The following is a 25,253-nucleotide window of genomic DNA, read 5'->3' on the forward strand; positions in this document are numbered from 1 at the left end:
CTGAAATAGAAAAATAAAAAGATCAAGGTTTGTGGGGAGAAGCAGGATGAATAGGTAAAGCACTGGGGATTTTGTGGGTAGTGAAATTTTTTTTGTGTGATACTCTAATGACAGATATGTGACATTTACACTTGCAGAACCCAAATATATAACAGTAAACTCTAATGTGACCTATGAACTTAATAACGTAGGAACATTAACTCAATTGTAACAAATGCACTACACTCACATAAGATCAAAAACAGGAAGCCAGAGAATAAAAAGGGTAGTTATGGACTAATTTTTTCCCCTGTTTTCATGAAATAACCCCCCCCACACACACACACCCCTAAAATATTTTTCAAAATCATCCAAAGCAAATGCACAGGAAGTCAGACCACAAGCCCCATGTATGACTCTTTACAGCACTTCTGCACACACATGACCTGAAGCCAGGGCATGGCATTTTCTGCCATGAATCATTCCTTATGGTTCGAGGCACACTTCTGTGCTCTCCCACAGCAGAGCCACCTCCAATCCTTATTGGTATCCCTTCAGTCCCTGGCAGTGTCTGACCTATGGTCAGTGCTTGGTATACATGACTAATATGAAGGGGGGATCAGTCTATCTACGACCAGACTTCCATTAACCTGGGATCCTTGAGCATGGATGGAATCTCACATAGCCTAGTCTCAGTGCCAAAGGGAAAAGCACAATTTAAGACCCTGAGAATCCAGGATGTTTTTTGGTAACCCTTAACATGCAATTCTGACTCCTTCTGTTTTCCTTCTCTTGCTCACTGACCATGTTCTGTGGGACAAGGGCTATGATAGACAGGTAAGTAAAACCACACCTGGGGCACAACCCAAGTTTCAGGATGCTCAGTGCGTCAACAAAAAGCATAGCCCAGTAATTACAGTGCAGGGCCCCAGGGAGGTGTCAGATGTGGGGAAACCCCTCCCCCCTTAATATAGGGGGGCAAACAACTTCCAAGGAGCTGTTGACCAAGAGGCTGCAGAAGACTTTGAATTCTGCAATGCGGTACTGGATTGCTCATCTTTTATTACCATCCTCATCCCCACTGAGGACAGTCTAGGCTAAACCTTTCATATCCCCATCTGCATGAATTCATGGGAAACTATTTTCCCCTCTGAATTTGAGAAAGTGAGTTAGCTTTGGGAATCTAGTAAAGCATACTTCTGTTCTCTTGTCTTTGAGCTTCTGAAATCATCCCCTGTCAGAAAGCAAAAAGGCCTGCTGAGTCAGCTTAAACAGAATTGTTTCAAAAAAAGCCTTTTTAGCCTCCAGGATCAAAGAATGGTAGGAAGAGGAGGGTCCTCGGAGATCACCCAGTTCTACCTCCCTCTGCAGAGAGGTGACTTCTCTTGCCCAATCCAAGAACACAGCACCTGTACCAGAAGTGGCTGCACCTGAGCCTTCCCCTCAACAGACTGCTCTGTCATCAGATCCACTGCCTGTGGAAGGCAGCAGGGAGACCTGGGGCAAGGTAGGTGATGGGGGTTTTGCTTTCCATCTACCTCCTGTGCTGCACATGGCTCTACTAACTGGCCGCCTGCCTTCTCTTTCTCCATTTCATTCTCTTGTTTTCTTCACCCTTCATCAGGGGTCTGCAGAACCTTCAAGATACTTTATTCAGCTTTATTTTATTCAGCTTTTCTATTTCTCTTAATTTTAAAATTAAGTTGGAACCTTTAAACCTTCCACAGCTCCTAGTTCTCTTTGAAAACCATCATGGACATGCACTGCCAAGTCGGTGTTGCTGGAGTGTGGGGTTCTTCCCAGAGAAGGCTGCACGCAGCACAACGGTGGTCATGGCCCTGCTGCTCCGCCCTTCTCACTGCTACTGTCAGGGCACAAAAGAAAGCTTCCTGAACCAAAGGAGCCCTCTTTGAGCTCTTCTGGAAGGATCCAGATTCCCTGGCATCCACAAGGGACCATCCTTCTCAATGGAATGTGAAGCCCAACTCTGTCTCCCAAAATTCCTCCCCAGAGGGGAGGAGCAAACTCCACCCCCAACACAAAGACCCCAAACCCATTAAGACCCAGCAGCCCAAGGACAGGACACATGAGAAAGTGTTCCACACCATTAAGGCACCGATTACAATCAGGATGGAGCCATCTCAGCCTTTGCTAAACAATCCAGCCCCAGGAATAAACTCTCAAACCCTACTAGCCATGCATCCGGAGTCCCTCTCCACAACACCTGTACACTCCCTGCCAGTAACATCCTCATACCATGGACTGCTCCTGTGCTTGGTTTGCACTCTGGCCTCCTGCGCCATCATTGACACTACCACCACCCAGACTCCTAAACAACGCTCTCATTTCAGAAGGTATTCCCAAGAAGACAACCGAGTCAAACGGGATCAACACACATTCCAAACTTCTGAAGCTACATGATCATGCACTGCTGGCAAGAGCTTGGCATATATCAACAGCTCACCCTCCTTCACCCTCCAACCCCCAAGGCGGCTTCAGCAGAATTTCTAAAGATTACCTACGGCCATAGATTTAGGGGATGATCAGGCCTTTCCTGGGCCCTGTACCCAGCACCTGCTGGGCCTTCTCAACTGAGGTGAGAGGGTCACCCGAGTCGGTCAGCCCCTCCTGGCCCTGGTGGTGCCTCTCCAAGGCACCATCACTTCCTGGAAGGGAGGGCCTCTTCCTTCTTGGGGTCACTGGCTCTTGACTGGGAAAATGTTCACCCTTCCTGCCCTAGACACTGAGAAAAACAGGTAGATATCTCATCCTTGGGAAGAAGGTAAGGATCATTAGCTGGGGTCAAAAGGGGACAATCTGGCATCAATCATGTCATTAAGCAGAGATGGCAAAACTCAGGAGACCACCTGCCCAACCCCATGGGGCCAGTGCCCTCTAAGCATCCTTCAAGAGGGAAGCAGCTATTCCATCCAGGGCAAGTAGCCTATAATGCAAACAAAATTGGACCAGAGCAAAGACTCGAGTTTTTAAACTGCTTTTCTAAGGAGGGTTTATTCACTAAACAATGGAGGAGGGGAGAAAAAAAAAAAACAAAATAGTATTTTCACAAGTGCAACCTATTGATTTTGTCCTGCAATAAATTCACATCTAACCAAAGGTTTAGTCACTAAAAGGGCAAGCTGCACACACCCCCCATCCCGATCACCAGATGCTTCTGTGTTTCCAGGCTGTGGGTCTCATGCTATGCAGGGCTGAGCCTGGAGTGCTCTTTAGCTGTTGCAAAGTACTGCAGTGAAAATACACCATGGCAAGGATCAGCATTTCTCCCCCCGAAGGAACACGAAGGGAATGCGGTATATTTGAGAATATCACCAGGAGACAATGGGGAGGCAGTTTGAAGTTGCTGGGGGACCTCAATTACACAGAAGAGTGTACAGTTGGAAGCTTCAAGGAAATTAGCATTCCCAACCATCCTATGTGCTTTTTTTTTTTTAATGAATTTGACTATTTGCTTCTCATCTACCCAATGAATAATGGGCCAATATGGAGATGGGACTCGTGGCCCTGAGCTAAGTACAGGCAGTTACTTCAGAGAAAAACCCTTACTTTCTATTCTAAAGGCACCAGTGGGCTTTCAACTTCACCCTGGAAGGATGTCATTGTTTAAAAAAAAGTGTGGAAATTATCAGCCAGATTAGTGTTGTCACCCTGACCAGAGTCCAGGGACCCGAGGCTCAGCACTGACTAGCTATGGGCTTTTAGGCAAGACCCTTGATGTTTCTCACCTGCCAAAGAAGGGATTGGTACATTACTCTACAGAAAGAGTAATTATAAAGAGACCAATTATACAGGTTATTGAATGCTCAGAGCAGCTGAAAACCCATCCCCTGCTGGTGGGATGCAAGATAGTGCAACCACTTTGGAAGCAGTTTGATATCTTCCTATCAACAGGAATCAACACCTACTCTTAGATCTAGCAATGCTACTACCAGGACTTTCCTCAAGGAAAATGAGAACTTAAATAAAAATAATTCATCAAGATTCAATAGTGGCCTCGTTCATAGTGGCAAAAACACTCCTGGAAACAACCCAAATATCCATTGCTGAACAAGCAAACCACATTTATACGAAACGGCACCAATCCACAGTACAAACACTCCTGGCTCATGTGACACCAAGGATGTATTCCAACATTATACTAAGTGAAAGACTGATTCCATTTATATAAAGCTTTAGGAAAGACAAATCTGATCTATGGAGACAGAAAGCAGATCAGTACAGGCCTGAATTGGGGGTAGGGAGGAATATGAGGAAGATGCATGGAAGAACTCTAAAGGAAATCTCCTTTGTCCTGCTCGTAATGGTATACACAGCTGTCAAGTCTTGGAACTATGCATTTAAAATGTATTTTGTTGCATGTCAGTTGTTTTCAATAAAATTCACAGAAAAGGAGGGCTGATCCTAGAGAGTCTATAATTCAGTTGGAGTTCCAACTCTTAGGAGACTCATTTACCTTAAGTTACCGTTTCCTTTCTAGATAACACCAGACACAAGGTGCCCTGAAAACTTACAAAGGGATCATTATATAGCAGCCCATGGATATGAAGCAAAGCACAAATTGCTACTGAATCAAAGCACTCCGAGAAGGTACAGATAAGGTAAACTGGTGACCCAGAGGCTGAACTCTGCAAGTGGTCCCCACGTGCTGAGGCTGGGAGACAGGAGCCTGTCAGGGCAAAGGCAGGGGAAGCCAGGGCTCCAGTAAGCAATGGTGACAACATTCACTGAACAAGAGGTAAAATACTTCATTTTTGCTACCTAGGCTGGGAATGCAAATGATGATTACAACATGGTGCTTGTGAAGAACTGGAATCTGATAGGAGACCCTGTCTGGTTTAGATGTGAGGTGTTCCCCAAAAGCTCGTGTGAGACAATGGAGGAATTTTCAGGGATCAAATGATTGAAAATATAACCAAATCAGTGGATTAACCCATTTGATGGGTTACTAATTTGAATAGACCAATAGGTGGTAACTATAGACAGAGTATGACTGGAGGAACCAAGTCATTAGGAGTGTGCCCTTGACGATTATGATCCATGGCTCCTTGCATTCAAGCGTATTCCGCTTTCAGGCTGACATGAACTGAGCAGCTTTCCTCCACCACACTGTTTCACCATGAGGATCCACCCCAAGTCCTGCACAGAGCAATGGAGTTGACCATCCGTGGACTGAACCTCAAACTGGAGGCCAAAGTGAGTTTTTCCACCTCTAAGTTTTCCTTGTCAGGTATTTTAGTGACAGCAATGCAAAGCCAACCGACTCCCAAATAGATATGCACAATCTAATGTACAACATAATGAAGCAGACGAAGGCCCTTATCAGTTTGGGGTTTAGAGAGGCTTTGAGGAGAAGAACCCCCAGGAAAATGCTGGGTAAGTAAGCCTGGGTAAGTAAGCTGCTTAGTTGAAGGAAGGCTGATGCAGCATTCCAGGCTGGGGAACTAGTGCTCACTGATGAGACAGCTTGGAGTTGCTGGGGAACTTTTGCTGGCCTGTGATGGACATTGTCATTTTCTCTGTTAACCATTCCAGGAATCAGCCTGTGGCTATCAATCATGCTCATGGCACATCAGCAGAGTGACACTTTCTGATATTTTTTCAATCACCACAATGTTGCCATTATGTACCTTGCTCCACGCTAGGTTTCAGGTTCACTGAATGCAGATGGCGTCTTCCTACAGACACCATTTGTCACTAGATGAAAGCACTCCCACAGGGCTCCCCACACCCTTCCTCAGCTCACTTCTGGAACCCAGTTGTCCGATTTCCCTTCCCCTCCAAGGTCTGTGGCCCACAGTACCAGTTTCACATTGGTGTCTGCTTATTCATGTATGTCATGTCACTGGTTTTTCAAGGAATTATGGGAAACGGGCTGGGAGCTGCAAGGAGATTACCCCCAGGCTGTGGACCATGACTGGCTACCTGTGGAGCTCACAGGCTTGCTTTTTCCTACTCTTCCCCGGTGGCTTCATCAATTCGTACTACAGTCTGAGCCAAATGAGTCTGAAGAAAGTTAAGGCCACAAGCCAGTGACAGAAGCAGAAGTGACCACAGTCCCACCATCACAATGCAGTCCCCAAATCATTGTGAATGGGGCAAGCCAGTCACTGGTTCAATTATTTCAGGCTGGAAAAGTCAGTCAACTTCAGAGAGGTCCGTGATAAAAGCCGGGGCACGTGGATGGAAAGGGGGACTTAAAGTTACATTTACCGAGAATCAAGTTCTCATTGGTTCACAATAGTCTACCACCACATTCAAAGGCCCAAACAGCCACTGCCATTTCTCCCAAGGGCAGAGATATCACAGGAGAAGAAATCAAATAATGGGAAAAGAAACTGACCCGACTGTTTTCTGCGAGTCCTTATCTTGGTGGCAGTTTAGATGGCGAACTGTGAGGCAGGGTGTCACCTAGAGCTATAGACCAGAAATGGGGAGCTGCAGGAATGGCTGCCTTTGCTACCCCCAGGGAATTCTCCCTTCAGTTTCCCCCTCCTCCACACAGGCCAGAGCCACAGGCATGGAAAGTGTCCTCAGTAATCTTTGTGGTCCGACAGCAGGGCCCCAGCCTTCACCACACCCCCCGGGGGGCTGGAGCATTTTCCTGTGTCTCCACATGGCCTCAGGAAGAGACATGAATACCCGTCATTATACCACACTTAGAGGCTCCCTCAAACACCCACTGCCGATAAAGGTGCCATTAGGACAAAACCAGGCACCCAAACTGATGCTTTGCTTTGCAAGGGAGCAGAGTTTTGTTTTTCCTCGTCTGGAAATTATGAGGCTGCTCATGTTTCATGTTCTAAGACCTAAGATGACTTTAGCCTTCTGTTACCAGTTAATACCTGTACTGGGGGAATACTAAAGCAGAGTTAGCCTTAGTCGGGGAAGCACCTTTACCTTCTACAAATCAAGTAAAGTTGAAGGGCAACTCCTCCCCAGTGTGCATGTGACAGACTGAGGAACATAGAAGGGATACATACAGGCTCTCCAGAATAATCGTCAAAAGTTTAGGCTATTAGGGGAGGGAGTCTGGGAGGAGGAAGGATAATAGAATGAATTAGACACTCTCATCCTATGTACCTACCGGACTACACGTCCAGTAGAATTCTATATTATGTACAACCAGAAAAGAGAATTTTCTCCATTTACATATGATGTATCAGTGCATTCTACTGTTATGTATAACTAAAACAAAGTTTAGCCTATGCATTTCTACAACATAAAGGAACTGGACAAAAGAGATCAAGAAATCCTCTCAAAGGGACCCGATGAGGGGCATAGGTTGCCTCCATGAAGGAGGACTTGCTGCTAAGAATAGTTGGATTCCCTTCTATGCTACATTTTAAGTAGTTAACATTTAAGCCTCTCACTTGAATGTGCATAAGAGTCCTCTGGGGACTTACCAAATGCGGTTTGGAATTCCATAGAGCTGGGGTGGTGTCCAAATGCACAGGTGGTGCCCCCTTGGTGGTGGATGTTTCCAGGATGACATTCAGAACCACTGCCCCCTGGGCATATGGTTCATTCCTGCAGGGCTCTGGGGGATGCCCACCCACTAGGGTGGGTCTGGTTGGCTCAGGAAGATTCCATCCAGGCCCTTGGCTATCATTTTTACCACAGGCGAGTCACACACCGTAAACCTGGTAGGTATTCTACAATGTTGTGTGTCTTAAGTGCCGATCTTGGAGTAGAGTCAATTCCACCGAAGTCAACAAACACTTATTGGACTCCGAGACATAAAAGATGAAGGAATAGGCTTGCTCTTGGAGTTTGCAAGCTGGCACAATGCATGAAACAGGAAAAACTGAAAGTCTTGGGTAACTCTGCTTTGGTAACCACAGGGTCTACATCCGATACTTGAGACAGTATCTCTCCTACTCCTACAGTCCCGTCCGTGAAGAACTCCCACATCCCAAACCTTCTACCATTGTTCTGCTAACACCATTGCGCTAAGCCACCATCCTTCATGGGGTCATACAGTGACCACCTCCCCGGCCATCCTTCCTCTCCCTTTGTCCCTACATAGCTCATGCCCTCACATCTATGTGCTTGGCAAAGTCTCCTGGTATTTCCCTAATTACACTATTTAAAATCATAGACATGCACCCAAATACACTTTCCTTTTGGAATGGATAGCCTGCTTCTCTTACAGTACTCATCTTTTCAACTGTATATTTTACTTATTTACCGTCTTCCCCCACTGAAATCAAAACTCTGCAGGGGTTTGTCTGCTCTATAAATGACTCTCCCCAGGACCTTTATGAATGACTATGTCCCCAGACAGGGACTACATAATAAGCACAGTCAAATTTGGTAGATTGAAGAATCAGTCTTCTTCCTTCCGCCCTAAGAAGGAGGGGGTCTGATGTCAGTTTTCACCCTCTTTTATAATTTGAGAGCAGAGAATAACTTTCAGAATCAGGTCAGATAAAGTGTGAGACACACCCACGTTCTGCCCAATTCCTTTAAACTAACACATATCCTAGCAACAAAATAGAAACAAGCTCCCTTCATGTCATCATTTGGAATTAAGAAACATGAATTAATTTGTTCTCACTAGATTAACAGGTTTAGTTGGCGTAGTGAGTTGGGGTAGTGTGAAGACTTTCTTCAGCTCATGGGAAAAAAGGAATGCCTAAAAGTATCAGCCCCATAAGAACACCTTTGTCTTTGGTGGTTTGTATGAAAATTGTTTATCCTATTTTTTACATCGATTTTCATGTTCAATTGACTTGGGAAGTGATTTTGAAACTCCAATTTTTATCCTTTGCGTCCTATGTGGCTAGATGCTTTTTTTAAAATTCAAGACATCAAAATGTTCACTTGGTATCTGTCCATGGTACCAGTGGAACCCCAATGCTCTTCTCCCCCACCCTTTTTTTTGAAGAGCCATGTGAAAAAGGTTTGTTGCATCCCATTTGGGGGTGTGACCATAAAGAAGGTATGTGGAAAATGAGGTTAAAAAGCACGATTTTCTCTTTGCAGCCCTTTACCACATCTTAAGGAAATCCCATCTCACTAGAAGGACCACCTATTAATACTGCCTTTCCTTTCATCGTCTCCTCCCAAACCCTGCAGTCCTAGGGAGAGCTTTGGCTCACTCAAGAGCTATGGTAAAAAAAAAAAAAGTCTTTCAAGAACAGATTACAGCTGGCTGCAGGAATTCCTGAGGCATACTACTGAGAAAAGAGACCAGTGAACAAACCCAGAAAGCAACAATGACTCTCCACCACTCCCCTTCTTCCTCCAATCCTGATGCTTCTTTTCAATGGAAGCCAAGGACGCCATAAAAGCATTAAGGGGAAAAAAAAAAAAAAAACAGTGATGCTCTTCAAATGCAAAAAACACTCCCCTGCCTGGCCCATAGCCAGCATAGGGAAATCTTGATTGGAAATGGTTTGAGTTTCTAGACAAGTAGGAATACTTCCTTAATGCCACAAGGAATGAAAGGCCCAAGATAGCAGCTAAAAACTGCTTTGTCCCCAAGTGGGGATTCCAGTAGAGGGAAGAAATAGAAGCAATTTGGGGGGTGATGATAAACCTTAATGCACATAATTGCTAGTGTCTTCTTACACAAATGCACTGCATAATTCATTAAAATCATTTGTGTTCTACTGAACCAAGTTATAAAGATAAATTCAGGAGATGACATTTGCCTGAACATAGGGTTTTTTTGCACGTAGTCAGAAGAGTTAAAAGTAAAATGAAACTACCTGTTTTTCTACAGTCTTACAGAAACTGCAAAGCTCCAGAACAATTAAGAAAAGATCTTTGAATACCTAGAATGTATCAACAATAAAGTTCTTGAAGCCACAGGCAAAAGCTTCACGCTGCATGTCATTAGGCCAGAAGGAGTTATGGTTTCTTCCTCTAGATGGGCACTTCAGCTTCCTCCAGTTTTCTACTATGGAAACATGTATGGACATTCAACGTCCATCTCCCAATAGTTGTGCAATTTTATTTTTCCCTACAGAATTAAATTTTGTCTAAGGTTGTGATGTGCCTTACGACCAGGTGCTAGAACACAGCAAATGAGAAGCGGCACACAGCGCAAGGCATAAGGTGGGAAGGTTAAAATGTACCTAAAGCAGCATTGGGGAGGCGGCAGCATCTGCCCAGTTCGTCACAGATCCAGTCAAGTCTCAAGGATCAACCACCTTCCCCTGGGCCTCCAAGGTGCCAGTGCATAGAAGCAGACCATTTGTCAGAGTCCATTTGCCTAAATCCACTTGGCAGAGTTTGCTCGTTTCTCTTCCCTACCTCTAAATCTCTAGCAGTTTGTTTGCATGTGCTGGCTTTACCAGCTTGTTCTGCCCAGTTCTGGATGACCAGTTTTCAGGAATGGTTTGTTTTTGACCCAGCCCCCCTACAGCTGCTTTGAGAAGAAAGCTGTTGGCAGAGTGGTTTACAGAAGACTCTCCCTTGGTTTAGGGGAAACAGAGCCAGGCATCATCTGCACCTGCCTACCTAGCAGGAGCCTGGAGGGGAAGGAGGAATGGAGGCGTCAGTCCCTTTCACACATCTGTGCATATGTTTAATGGTAAGTGATCACCTTCACATATAAGCTTTTTCCAAATAAATGTGTCTAATATTCATCCAATACAATCAAAAGATTAAGAATATAGATGTAAGGATAAGGAATATTCACGCAACAATGTTATTTCAAGAATTATACATTCCCATGGGCTGAGGCTGTGGCTCAGTGGTAGAGTACTTGCCTCATAAGCATGAGGCCCTGGGCTCGATCCTTAGCACCACAAAAGATTGTGTCCACCTACAACTAAGAAAGTACTTTAAAGAATTATGCTTTCCCAAGATGGCTTTTTATGAACCAGTCAACATTTCTTAAAATGCTGTTAAGAAAACCAGGCCAACTAAAACATGCCAGAAATGGTCAAAAGCTGTGAACTTATGACAGTACCAATGTAAGTAGTTATACACTCACACACGTTGAGAAAACAAGCCTGAAAGGTTGATCACTGGATGAAAAGGACCAGAGTCCCATTATATTGCAATTCACCCAAAACCACAGAGAAGGTTAAAATACATGTTGGTTTGGGGTCCTTTAACAAAAGAGACACAGGAAATGCATAGTATCCATCTTAAGTTTTTGAAGTTTAAGGGATAACTTCAGTTTTCTTGAATATTTTATTTATACAGCTCATTCCCATCTCTACAAGATAGATGTTAACTACCAAATCTATAGTAGGTGTGAGCACCTGAACACCAAGACAACAGAGAGCCACCGGGAAGGCGAGCAGGGGAGGGACAATACCCAAGAATCTGGTGTGGTTGTTGGAACTTGATTTATCTAAAAGGTTTTTAAAAGTCCAGATTTGGTCTTTACACTTACAGTAAAAGCTGTATTTAGAATCTTTGATATTTCAAACCTTAAAGATAACAGAATAAGACCTCAAGTGGTAAGTCTACAAGACCAGAGTGACAGTCTCATGAGTGGTTTGAAGGGGTGGACGTCACGAGTCTAGAAGAGGAGATTATCAGTAACTCAGCTGGCTAAATGGATGGTAAAGAGACATGTAACAAAGACACTGAGCAGTTTTTAACTAAAGTAAGGCCCAGTTCAACATGCATTAGAAAGATCACTCTGGCTACTTTCAGCATGGGGAATCCTGTGGAGGAATTTGAGTTCCCAAGTATTTGTCGAGTGGACTGAAGGACGGAGGGAAACTATTAAAGATGCCACATTCGTCAAAACACATGAGATATCCATGGTTGGACTAACACTCTGCCATGTTGGTCTTCCCAGTGTTGGCATGCCATGGGCGTCCTTCCTGGACCATCCCAGTTCAGGGACTGCCACTTCTTCCACTCTGAGATTTCCGAGCCAAGAACTGTACCCTGCCATATTGACTCAATGTCTCTGAACGTGCTGCTGACTTCTTGTACATCTGTACCTTTTTACTGGACTGGGCATCTCGGGGCCAAAGATTTATAACTTCTGTGTTTCCCGTCATACTGGCCCAGTGCTTAGTACATTCCTGGTATTTTTTGAGTGTATACAGAATGCTAGTACACTCCCCCGCCCCCAAATTTCTGTTACAGGAGCAATCATTTGATCTCTTGGATCTCAGTTGCCTCCCCTCTAAATAAAGGGCTTTGAGCTCAATCTCTTGGGTCACTGTGGCACTAAATTTCATTGAAAAGTGGTTAATAATCAATACCATCTGATCTCCTTTAGTATTTGTTTCACCAGGTCATACCCCCCTTAGACACTATCAGTAAGTGTTTCCTGCCTCATCAAGTCTACAGGCCTCTGTCCAGCTTTAAGGACTTGCCTTCAGTGGAAGACACTCCATACCTCTAACAATACCCCTTTCCCTACCCCAATTCTCACCCTCCGAGTTCCCTCATCTTGTCAAAAATCTATCCACCTCTGACATCCATCCTCAGAAGTCCATCCTCCAACTTCAGCCATGACGGCTCTCCTCTGACACCTTAACACACTTCAGCTCGTCACAGCTGATTTACCATTTGCTTTTCCATGTGCAGGTATTACTTTCCAAACTCCGTTTTCCTGATAAAACCCTGTACACTTCTTTCACATGCCGATAGCGACAGAACACTGCTTGGTAAAGAAAGAGCTCAAGGAGACCTGTGGTTTAATGGAATTCTACCCCTCTGCCCCACAAGTTGAATTTCACTATACCCAGCCTGAATTCTTATGCTGAATAGCAGATCTTAGAAGAAAGGTCAAGAGATTGAATTATGCATCAAAGAAAAGCAATTTGCTTCACAATTCCTAATTTTCCCCATAACTTGCTTTGAAGCAGCTAATCGGGGCAAAATTACTGCCTTTGATCATAAGGATTCAGTGACTCATACTGGTTAAGAGCTGACTTAAACATAATGAGACTTAAACATCCTCCAGCCCCTTCCTGGATACAGGGGCCCAAAAAACACAGAACTTGCATGCAGAAGAGATGTGGGAAACGGATCACCATAGGAGCTGCCAGCCTTGGGCTCCCAGCTCACTCTACACCACTGCCTGCCCACCCTCTGTGGGGGCCTGCATGAGCATGTGAAGCTGGCCTTGTGAGGGTACCCCATAATCCTGTTGCCAACAGGAATGGTGGTGGCTAAAGAGAAGGATTCCTTCCTGCCTACCCGATGACATCACACATCCCTGGGAGAGAGGATCCTGCCTCTCCAGACCCCCTGGAAGCCTATAAGATGTTCCTCACCAGCAGCATCCAGCAGGAACATGGTTTAAGTCAAACGAACTATGCACCTTGGGAGAACAAATTCCATGGCAAGGGCACATGATCAGCATTCAAGACATGCTCAGCAGTGACAAGTAGCAGCACCTCAACAGAGGAGCAATAGGATCATGGGTGGAGTAAAAGAACATGTTTCATAACTGTAGATCACTATAATTATAAAATGCTTTTGAAAATAAATACTATTGACCAATCTTTGGGTCAACTTTTCCCAACATGCCTAGTGAGATGTACACTGACTTTTTTAAGCATATGAACTTTAGATAGCTTTCTCTAGGCCATATTTTTACCCATTTCTTCCAAATAATCCAGTACCACTGAGAGAAGCTCCAGTTTTATTATTTCTAAAGAAAGTAGTGAACAATTATATATCTACATGTGAAGTCAATCTCCTGTAATCATACCCCAGTAGATTTTGCTCCATTTTCGCTGCACTTGTGAGGAATTATATGTACATTCAAACTAAGCAATGTGAATAGTAGTTTCTGTGCCTAATAATGTTATAGAAAGTTTCTCAAAAATTCTATATTGGTCTATTTCCACAGCAGAGCTTTCTCATTAGAATTCTCAGTTGCTGTTTCAGTCTTCACTCCCAAGTTAATACTACTTGGTCTTCTATGTAAAAATTCTCTATAGCAGCCAATGAGGAGTGACAGTCCTCAACACACGGCTGGGGTCTCGGCAAGGTCTATAAAGCGGCCTAGAATTCCAATCAGTCATACCAGAGCCCTGCAAGACAGCATTTCCAAGTGTCACTCAGCCCCACAGATGCTACCAAGCTCCTAAAGTCTCCAAGAACAGGTGAGACTTGGGTTCATCAAAATAAGGAGATGCAGCCACATCACTGAGCAGGGCCAAGAGCACCCAGGCACTGCAGGGAGGAGTGGGGTGAACATTGCTGTGAAAGGTCCACTCTCCTACCCCATTCCACAAAGCCCCTCATAGATTCAATGACAGAATATTCCAAATCCTGTGTTCTCCAAGTGAAGGCATAAACCTTGTTTTTGCATTGATACACGTTCCACATACCACAGAATACACCCTTCTACATAAGTGATTTTTAGTGCATTCCAAGAGTTCAGCAACCACCACCACTGATTATGAACATTATCACCCTAAAAAAAAAACATACAGCCATTTACAGTCTCTTACCCAACTCCTAGAAACCCTAGTCTTAACTTATGCATTTGCCTATTCCAAATAACGCATGTAACTATGCAACTGGATTTGTGCAACATGTGGACTTTAGGATTGGCTTTTAACTAGGTTTATGAGTGTTGCACGTGCCATACATACATCAGAACCTTGTGACTAATGTTTCTGTGTGTATACATCACACTGGTTAACTATCAGTTGATGGACTTTTGGGTTTTTCTACCCTTGGGTGCTTGTGAATGTTAGTAAACCAGTTTTCGTAGGAAACATTTAATTCTCTTGGGTATACTCGTACCTAGAACTACCAGGAAATGTTACACAATGTTTATATGTCCCTAGTTTCTTAGGAATTATTTTTCTCCACAAAAATATCTTTAGCTCCCCCCCACACTCCTCATTTTCATTGTCAGTGACCTAAGCACGTAAGACCCCGGCATTCCACAACATGCAGATGATCCCAGTTGTCCAGAAGACCTCGATGCCTTGAGTATTCTGGTACTATAAAACCCTCACCTTTCTCCCTGGGAGACTTAGGACATTGACCTCCGCAGAGGACCTGGGCCTGAAACTAGACAGAAACGGCTTGAGTTCCAGGTAGCTTTGGGCTCATCTAATAGAGAATGGACCAAAGTATCCAAAGGGCCTAACCCTGACTAAGGCTCATAAGCCTCAGGAAGCTCATCTAGTCCAAAACCATAGGGCATCTGGTGGTTCACACAGGAGCCACCCCAGAGGCTCAGACTGGCACCGAGTAGAGACACAAGTTGTCTAACAGGGGGACCACTAAGCCAACGACACCAGATCTCAGCCACCAGGGTTCTTGTGAAGTGTCCAGGGATTACCCTCTTCCACTTCACACTCCCATCCACTGCTCCTTGGACACTGGCCTTCCCAGGGCCAGCCTCCTCTGACCCCATTGACTGTCCAGCTGTAAGGCTCCAGTTTCAGAGAAGCTGCGGTCTCAGTCCCCAGTTTGGGATCTGCATCCTAGTCTAAAATCTCAGCATCACAGTGTTAACATCCCAAAACACCACCAGGACAGAACACAAGTTGACCTTAGAGTATTTGCCAAAATTGACAACCATCAATGTCTAAAGCCTACCCTCTCCCCTCCATTCCCATCACCACTACTATCTCCCTCCTATGGGGAATGAATTCCTGAGACCAAACAAAAGGACTTTGTGCCTATGGATGTATCAGTCAGTAGAGCAAAGGAACAGGTGAAACTTTGGGAGTACAGGTGTTTCACAGGATCACCCCAAAATCAAGATGGTTCGAGTCCCTCCCACAATCCTTTTACTGTTCTGATGCCAGATATTAGGATATATTTTTCTAGTATTCATTAGTGAAAACTGTTCAGGGTCAATAAATGACGAAAGAGTAAAAGAACCAAATACTTAGATAACTTTGATATGGTCATGTGGCACTGACATCCAACAAAACGGTGGGATTGGAGATCAGCAGTATTGGGATCAGATTTGTTTCAAAATGGGTTACAAGTGTTGCTAAACACCATGGATGCACCTCAAAAGCTTCCTTCTGGGATATAAAGCTTCCTTTACCAAACTGATACATTCCCAAGGAATGGGGGGAAAAAGTTTTTAGAGGGATGCCAGACACAGTACCTGAGGATTAGCAACAGACTTGGAGAACAATGCCAATCTAACATAGCCTCCTTTTACTTTGACTCCACTGGGTCCAAGTGGGAAGGCTATGGGTCCATAACTTGTGTGTTGAACATAAGTTCATCTTGTAGAACAATGCATTTTGAACATGTCCAGTGGCTACATAGAGGAGCAAAACTCCCCCGTAATTAGAATAATTAATCAGCTCTAGATCTAGCTGGGTGTAGCATTTCATACTTGAATGAGTTTAGTAGGGATAAAGGATTGAGTGACAGTGTAGGGTCTGATTCAGCAAGTCTGTGGCAGGTCTGAAGGACCGGATTTCTTACAGTCTCCAGGAGAAAGAAGCTGGCACTGCAGGTCCAAGGACTACACAGAGTACATCAAGTTGGAGTACCTCATTGAGTTCATGTTCTGCCTGAAAGTGAAGGAGGCTCAGATTTGGATTTCTATGTTTCTAGTGACCTGTCTATTATGTGATTCTGACTATTTGGAGTTGATAGAAAGTGTGACAATCACACATAGATATCACAGTGGTTCAAGTTCTAGCTCTCAATGTCCTATGTTCATAGATGTATTACACCCACAATTGCCCCAAACTGAAAACAATTGAATCATCCGACTGAATGGATAAGTTAAATGGTAGGTATACAGTGGAATATTACTCAGCAAAAGGAAAAACTGAAGCCTTTATGTCAGAGCACAGATGAAGCTCAGAAGTTGTATAATAACTGAAAGAAGCTAGTCACAAAAGGCTACCTATTGTATGATTCTATTTATATGAATGGTCCAGAATAGGCAAGTGCAAAGAGTGTTATGGTTTGGCTCTACAAATGTCCCTCTGAAGTTCATATGCCGAGAACATCAGCCTGTGGTGCTTTTGGGAAGTGGTGGAACCTTTGAGAGGTAGAACTGTGTTGGAGGAAGTTATGTAATTGGGCCTGTGCCTCTGAAGCGATATTGTAAACCCCATCCCCTTTCATTCTGTTTCCAGACCACCATAAGGTAAGCAGTTTTGTTCTACCTGGAGCTCCCACCATGATGTTCTGCCTCACCACAGGCCCCAGAATGTAGTCAACCAACCATGGACGGAAACCTCTGAAACTGAACCTAAGTAAACCTTTCCTCCCTTAAGTTCATTTTTCCCAGTTCTTCTGTGACAATAGAAAGCTAACTCAAAGTTGATGCGTGGTTACCTATGACTAGAAGCAGATGGGAAGTCAGGAGAGATTGCTAATAGCAATGAGGTTTTTTCCATAGGAATGATGGGAAAAGTCTAATTAGGTACTGGCAATGGCTACACAATTTTGTGAATATATTAGAAACCATTGAATTGTATCCTTTAAAAGGATGAATCCTGTGGTGTGTAAATTTACCTCAATAAAGCTGTTTAAAAGTTCTAGCTCCACATACTGCATGTGACATTGCATAAGTTCTACATTCATAAGAGACAGATGATGTCACAGTAACCTGTGTAGGACTATCATAAGACTAGCTGGCATGGTATCAAAATCAGCAGTCTTGAGCTTCCTCACATACAGCCTTCTGAAGCATTAGCCAAAAAACACTCCAAATAGTCATCCTTGAAAGTTTGGAAAAGTCACATCTCTAACGATCATAAATAGGATCTACCTGATTTATGACAAAATGTGCAGTACCAAGAAGTAGAATTTGCAATTAGCACCCTTTCCATTTCTGGTGAGAGACTTCCTTCCCCCATCCCCTACTCCCAGTAAGATCATTATCCAAGTTTAAAAATTTTATCCTCAATTAGAACTGGCTGGCTTTCAGGAATCCTGGATACTGAAGTGACTAGAAATGATTGCTTCTCCACCTAGGTCCAAGTCTTTCATAGGTAATTGGTTACTGCCCACAAAGAACTATGAAAATCGTTACTCTTACTCATGTAAATGACCTTGGGATGGAAACAAAATTGCACTCTGGAAGCTACGTCCCTAAAGCAAATAACCTTTCCATGTGCTGCAAAGAAAACATCACTTATGCTGTGATTAGACAGCATTTGCGAGAGTAGCAGTAAACCAACCACCTTTAAACAGAGGCATTTTCCCATGGGGAAATTTTGCCATCTTTGTTCTGGTGATTCCAATTTATTCAACCAAGCCCCAAGAAGAACACTCCAAAATCAGCACTCTGGACTAAGTGAGCCAAGCGCTAAGGAGAAGATCAGGAGCCACTAAGGGCAGGGCAGTTGGCCCACAGTCACTTGCTGGGGACACAGGGTGACCAAGTGAAACACAGCGAGTGGTTTCCACATGTAACAACTGGGAAGCCTTGGGAGGAGGTGTAGCTACAGGAAACCTCCAGGGGGCATGTCACCAAGCAGGATACAAGGGCTGGTGTGTGCAGCCTCAGGGTTAGATGGCACACCGTGGAGGAAGGAGCGTGGCCGTCAGAACTCATGACACTTGAGACAGCATCCACGTGGCAAGAGCTCATGTTCCTCTGCTTTGAAAGCTGGGCAGAGTACCAGAAGCAGCATCTTCAGCTTCCTGCATCTACCCTCTGAGAAAAAGCACACCCCCTCTTCCCATTTATTTTTGGACAGAAATGCATTAACATTGTTAACTCTGGGACACTGATACGTAAGCCGCAGGCATTCTGAGCCAAGACAGAGCCTCAAGCCTCTGCTCTAGAGGGGTAAAGTAGGTGCCACCATCTCCACGGTCAGCTGTGGGCACCTCCGTGGGAAGCTTGCCAGTCACTCAGCACCACCTACCTGGCTAGGCTCATTTACCTGTTATTCCAACTCCATGACCTTGGCCTTGTTATCCTTTACGGCTATCAAGGCCATCAATATCCAAGTGTCTAAGCCTGTGCCTCACATTCTAGGGCAAAGGAGGAATCTGAACCAACCTCTAGTTAACTGTCCACTTTTCTGCCCTCTGCAGGAAGAGTGTGGAACTCCACAGGTCTGAGGGAACAGACTTTGTCAAGTCCCACTGGAAGGATCCTTGGGTGTGTACTCTGCTATCCCTTCCCCATTCCATGAGGAATTTGTGACAGAAACCCCCCCCCATAAAGTTACCCTGTCCCTCAAGTGTCTTAGACAAACCATAAAACCCTTTGCCATCCCTGTGCTAATCCATTTCCTTTTCAGTGCACCTCAGGAAACTGAGGCCAGAAAGATAATGGGGTGCTCATTCACAGCACTGCTGAGCATCGCCTAGGAGGCGGGTACCATCGGAGAAGACAGTGACCCACAAAAGAAAGTGCAGTTTGGGAACAGAGAAACCCATCCAGGGTTTGCTGAAAGTATGCCCACTGCCACACATCTACTCGTGCCCCAGGTCTTCATCTGACCTTTGCTAGGCTTCAGGGGACAAAGCAGTACGACCCCTGCCTCAGGCAAACCAACCTCTCCCACTATCTGGAACTCCTGCCAGCTCTCCACTACAAAATCTCCTCATGAACCAATTTCCTAAGCTTTTCAGCCTCTTGACAAAGAACAGGAACTAGTTTTCCAAAGACTCCTTCCCACACATATGCATTCCATCATTACACAGATCAGGACACAAGGGGAAATATGCATGAAAATGGCTTGATTTGTGGAAATAATCATGCTTATTCTGGCTTAGCCACAGAGCACTGGAGCTTTCCCCACAGACCCACCGCCACCCGCTTAACCCTCCGACGACTCCCCTCATGGCTTAGGCTGCAGCTCACAACTCCAGAACAACTTGAACACTCTTAAATCCTGGTCAGAACTCCAACTGGTTTCACATTAAGATCCAACCGAAGGTGGTGAGGCCTCACAACCCCATCAGGCCCACCATGTCTGCCAAGTTATATCTGTCCCAGCATCAGCTGCTTCTTGGTCGACTCAAAGCTGAGTACAAAGGATTTGCTTTCTGGATGTTTATGAAGTAGCTTGGTGTTCACATACCAAAGGACTAAAGGGTGAATACCTCAAGGGAAGCTCAGCCAGCCTTCGGTGCACGGGATCAAGGGTAGGGATGAGCAAGCCTGAAGCCCTCATTGGCCTCATTGTCATAGCCCTGGATAAGTCCCCTGTCCACGCTGTTGATCAAGCAGAGATGGCAGTTCTAGACTCAGTCTAGAGACCTCCAAGTATGGTTTGCATATGCCCCCTAATCTGCATCCAAACCCACAGAACCTGACCACAGGCGAAAGGCCTCCTTAAGTTTCACAAAGAAGGAACAAATAGTCACCACCCAACCCCAAAAGGGTCAATCTTCAATTCTGCAGTCTGCCCCTATGCCAAGCTGGGGGTTGGGATCAAGAATATAGGGTACATGTAAAATAGAAAATGTCACACTAAGTCTTGGCGATCTTCACAGCAGTTACAGTTTTAGAAAGAAGATCCAAGTAAAGTGATGCCAAAGTCCTGAGGCATACAAAGCCTGAAGCCCATGTCACTCTTCCTAGCACTTGCCACCATTTGAACTACTCATACCAGTCTCCTCCCCTTCCCAAGCTCCAGCAAGGTATAGGCCTAGTCAGTTCTTTTTCTCAGACCCGCTGCCTAGAAGGGGTTCTATGTTTATAGTGGATTACTCACGCTGCATGCTTGCCAGCCCTCAGCCGAGGCATCCTGCCCTCCTGCGGAGGACAGCCCAGCCATGGGAGAGCCTGGGGTGGGGGCAGGAGGAACCCTGCAGGAGGAACCAGAAAACCTGGGGTGGGACTAAACTCTGCCACCAACCTTGAGATCCCTTTGCACATTTGAGCCAGATTCCCCTATGAAGTGCCTAGGGTGTGGGGTAAAAAATGCATGATACCCTCACTAACAACCCACCAGCTCTCAAATGCTGTGCTTTGCTCAGGTTGGAGCTGACCCTTTCATCTGCTCACACCTGCAGGGCACAGCCAGGAGGACTCCCTGACCCGGCTCCAGAGCCCCAGAACTACATTCCTGTGTCCTATCTTATCACCCTGTTCTTTCTCTACCACCTCCGCCCTTCCCTGTCCCCAGCTGACGTCCCCAACCATCTGGACCCTTATCACCATATGTAGCTGGCTATTCTTAGCTTCACATTTTTCCTTAATGGCCCCGTCCTCCTCACTGTCTGGGTCTCCCCGTGTATGGTCTCCCTGTTGCATGACCCAGACTAGGGGAGCAGTACCCACACTAAACCTCAGTGGTGTACCGTCATTAAAGTGGCAGGGGCATCCGAGATGACGTAGGCAGACTGGTGTCCCGTGAGGAAAAATACAGCTACCAGTCAGCACTGCGAGTCCAGCGTCTACAGGTTCAAATTCTGTTGCTCCCCTTTCTACACCAAGTGTCAGAGAGGAGAACTTGTCTTAATGCCACTGGAGAATAGCAATCGGCAGTAACATTGGAGCTTCAAGGGCTGCCCACCCGTCCTTCTGTGGGACAGACTAACCCTCTGCCTTCACAGTGCAAGTCAGTTGGGGGTCCTTTGGATTTATTTTAACAGGTGTCCCCATGTCCATGGGGACTTCATTATAGATACATAATGTCACCAACAGCACGAGCCTACAGGATACCTAGAGTCATTCTTCTCCTGTCCAAAGCAGGAGAGCACTCAAGTTTCCCAAGAGTGGGATAGTAAATGAAGCATGTCCTGAAGGACAATGTCCATCAAATATGAAGGCCAGCATGGAGTACTTCTAGATACCACATGGTTTTCAAGTGGCACACATGCTCTTAATCCTCATGACAGCCCAGTAAGGAGGAATAGTTTTATAAGTTGAGCCAACGGAGCATAGAGAAGTCATGTGACCTTCCATGCCAGCACCAATGTAAGGAGATGGGAATTGAGTACAAGCTCAAAGCCTTTGCCCTTGTAGCCTCCATACTTTCTCATGGCCTCCCCCTGAAAGTGATGCTGGGTCAGCCTACAGCAACCTTGAGCTTCTGCCCCAGAATGGAGGTGTCCTCAGCTGGAAAGCAGTTAGGGCCACCAAAGGTGGAGGTCACAGCTCTTTGACCAGCACAGGTTGTTCTCAGAACACAGGGTCCAGTGAAAAGCATATTTTTAGCTTTAAATGTTGACTGTACTCCATGACTTTCTAAATACTCCAAAAGCAAAATCATGCTGTTCAGTGCTTGAGGTTTGTTAGAGCTACTAGAAGACAACCTCAAAGCAAAAAGGAAAATAAGGTGGATGCTTTGGTTTCCTAAGACAGAAATGAAGGGAGGGAAGCCCGCCTCTTATTCTCTTAAGGTCACATCTGTCCACCTATTTTAAAGGTCCACAGTCTTGCTGGTCAGGAGTGGCCAGGTCTGAGGAAACAGGCCAGATTCCAAAGCCTCAAAGGAGTTCATGCAAGGCTTGAAGGGCAATTTGCCCATTTTCAGTGCATCATGTTCCTGTGCGACAGCCAGAGACGCACCCCTCCTCTCCTGGAAAAACTAGGATCAATGAAATCCACCCCAGCCAGGGGCATGGGCAGCTCCCGGCAGGACAGGGAGCATGTGTTCATTTGTGCAGCAATGGCAGGATTACATGGGATTTATAGGTACCAGGGTTGAGGAGGGGAGAGGGGAAAAGGAAGCCAGACTGTTGACAAGCTACTGACAAGTATGATCTACTTCCAGAACTTGTTCTAATTTTATGCTGTAGAATTGAGGTCAAATCCAATCTCAGATGCCGTCTGAGTAAGACAGAACGTACCTGTGTATGGGGAAGTTATAAAATTTAGGAGGATTCACACAAGAAAAAAAATTCCCCTGACCTTCATGGCAGATAATACTAATTGTGCCCACCAAGCCTAGATGAGGCCTCAAGTCATCCTCAACAAAGCACTGCAGTAGGTATTGACCTTAAAGTGTACTTCGAGATCTGATTTATATCAGTGGGTGGATTGTCAATCATTCTCTCATGGATGTTTGGTGAACCTACTAACATCAGGTTATCAGCCAAGTCATCTCTCATACTCCTGAATGTTAGTATCACGGACAGAACAATGAACCAGAACATCTTCCACATCAGACTAAGGTGGCCCTTTACCCTCTGTGCCAACTCCTGGCTCCCACACTAGAGCTCTGCAGAAGCAAGGCCAGGCCACAGCCTCATCCCTGGGCAGCCCAGGCCTTGGGTCACTTCTGGACCACTGTCAGAGGCAGCCACAAACATCGTTGCTTGAGTTCCTCTACAGTTCTCAGATCCATGCCCTACATTTTCGCCTAAGATCATCCCACTACTTTAAATAAAAGCAAAATACAAGTATTAAGAAGTATCCCATGGTAGTTTACGGGGTGGGGTCAGGGGCATACAGAGAAGAAAAGGACACAGGAAGACAGCAATTCCTCAGTTTGTTCAGGGCCTGATGGTACTGAAGAAAAAAAAAGGAGAGACAGTGAGGGACTAAGAGGGCCAAAAGACAGGTCATTATTCTTTCCACTGAAGTCTAAGCACTGCCTTCTCTTCCTCCCCCTGCCTACTGGGGATCCATCCAGGTCCTTCTCTCCTGGCCCTCCCTTTCTCTCTCCACTTGCACTCAGATCGTTTTCCACTTCTGCAAGTTATCACACTGGCAGTCACCATAGGAAAAGATGTGCAATGTCTCTAAAGTGTCAGTTGATGGGATTTTTATCTTCTTGACCCAAGTTTCCCTGGATGGGACCAACTCACTGTGAAGGAGTTGATCCATCCCTGGCCTGAGCCCCCTGGGTACTGAGCATCACCCAGCACAGCACAAAGCTTCCCCAAATACCCAAAAGTTGGCCTCACAGCACATCTCAAATATCAGTAACAGCCTTCAGGATGATCTTTAAGAGTAAAATGTCCTTAGGAACCATTCAAATGTCATTAATGAAAGGAATGTTTATTGCTTAACTGATTTGTTCTTTGCTAATCCTTTTCCCAGATATCTTATCAGAGAGGCATACAGTTCATTTCTTCCACACGTCAATATGGACATAATCATCTGAAAACTCAAGTGTGGTGGCATGCTTCAAGAGAATTATCAACCTGGCCACAGATATGGTCCAAGTTGAATGCCTCTGAGCAAATAAAATCAGAGCTGGTTGCTTTCACCTAATATTGTAAAAACTCCTTCCTCTATTATTGAGTGACAACATTTCTATCAGTGTTGTTTAAGTGAATATCATGTCTTGGTATTTTTTCAATAAACAGGAACCCAAATAAAAATGAAAAATAATGAATCCATCATTAATGTATCCATCTGTGAAGCACTTCCAAGAAATGATTGGATTTGAATTTCTCTGGCTTCCAGTACCTAAGTTGAAAATCACTGAAAGATAAAAATGGCACTGTTTTCTGGAAGTCTATTGTCACTTGGGCTAAATGCTTATCACAGCCTGCAATATCACAAAGAAATTGCTAAGTACTCAATTTTAAGTGTTCAAAGATAGAAATCAAAAATATCCAGCTAACTAATCTGAATTTCACTGAACAGTTTTAATTCAATTGTTAAGTTCACACTTAAAAGTTTCACTTTTTTTTTAAATAAATCGGAACTGAAATGGGTGACAGATTACTGTTTGATATTGTCTTAAATTCCTGGGAAGGTCCTAAGGCTAAGAATGTGAAGTTATTTTACAGATTAACTTAACCATCTAGTAGATTAAAGATCAGAGAACTTAAAGTAGTGGGAGAGAAATCCTCGTACCCTCAGTAGCTCTACCAGCCACCAGGACTTGCGTCTCCAATTTTCTAATGGCCAGCAAACAATCCCAACTGAACACATGGGCCAAGGTATAGGAAAAGCTAAGTCAGCCCAACATTTTCTATTTATTAAAAAAAATAAGTTGGAGGGGTGGGGTTGTAAGCTCAGTGGCACAGCGCTTGCCTAGCACATGTGAGGCACTGGGTTTGATCCTCAGCACCACAAAAATAAAAGGTATTGTGTCCAACTAGAAATATTTTTTTAATTAGAAAACTTTAATGAACACTGGTTTGTATAAAAATTATCATCCAAAGTACATGTATGAAGACACAAATTAGTGTCAACATACTTTATGTACAAACAGAAATGAAAAATTGCATTGTATGCATGTAATTGTAATGCTGTTATTTTTTTAATTTAATTGTTCACTTTTATCTGTTATTCTATAATTAAGCTATTTGTTCTGAAAAGGATCTTCCAGATCTTATCCAACTTGATTTTACTAAAGAAAAAAAAATTGAAAACCTTAAGCTTAGAAGGGACTGGCTCAGGATCACAGTAACTGAGACCCATGACTAAGGCACAGGCCTTCCAACTCCTGGTGCAACACTCTTTCCACTACATCACCCCTTCCTCACTGGAATCTTTGTCTTAT

The 25,253-nt window shown here is 44.7% G+C and overlaps 1 protein-coding gene and 1 long non-coding RNA gene across 18 annotated transcripts in view; one reads left to right on the forward strand and one right to left on the reverse strand.

The window, feature by feature from the left end:
- Fhod3 (formin homology 2 domain containing 3) overlaps positions 1 to 25,253 on the reverse strand; it is a 428,888-nt gene that overhangs the window by 253,564 nt on the left and 150,071 nt on the right. The window lies entirely within an intron of this gene.
- Positions 10,225 to 13,453, forward strand: LOC144370117 (uncharacterized). The gene is made up of 2 exons (XR_013430058.1): positions 10,225 to 10,540; positions 12,511 to 13,453. It is a non-coding gene; the product is annotated as an uncharacterized LOC144370117 (long non-coding RNA).

Source organism: Ictidomys tridecemlineatus, chromosome 13 (genome assembly GCF_052094955.1).
Source record: "Ictidomys tridecemlineatus isolate mIctTri1 chromosome 13, mIctTri1.hap1, whole genome shotgun sequence".
In the NCBI taxonomy this organism is placed as follows: Eukaryota; Metazoa; Chordata; class Mammalia; order Rodentia; family Sciuridae; genus Ictidomys; species Ictidomys tridecemlineatus.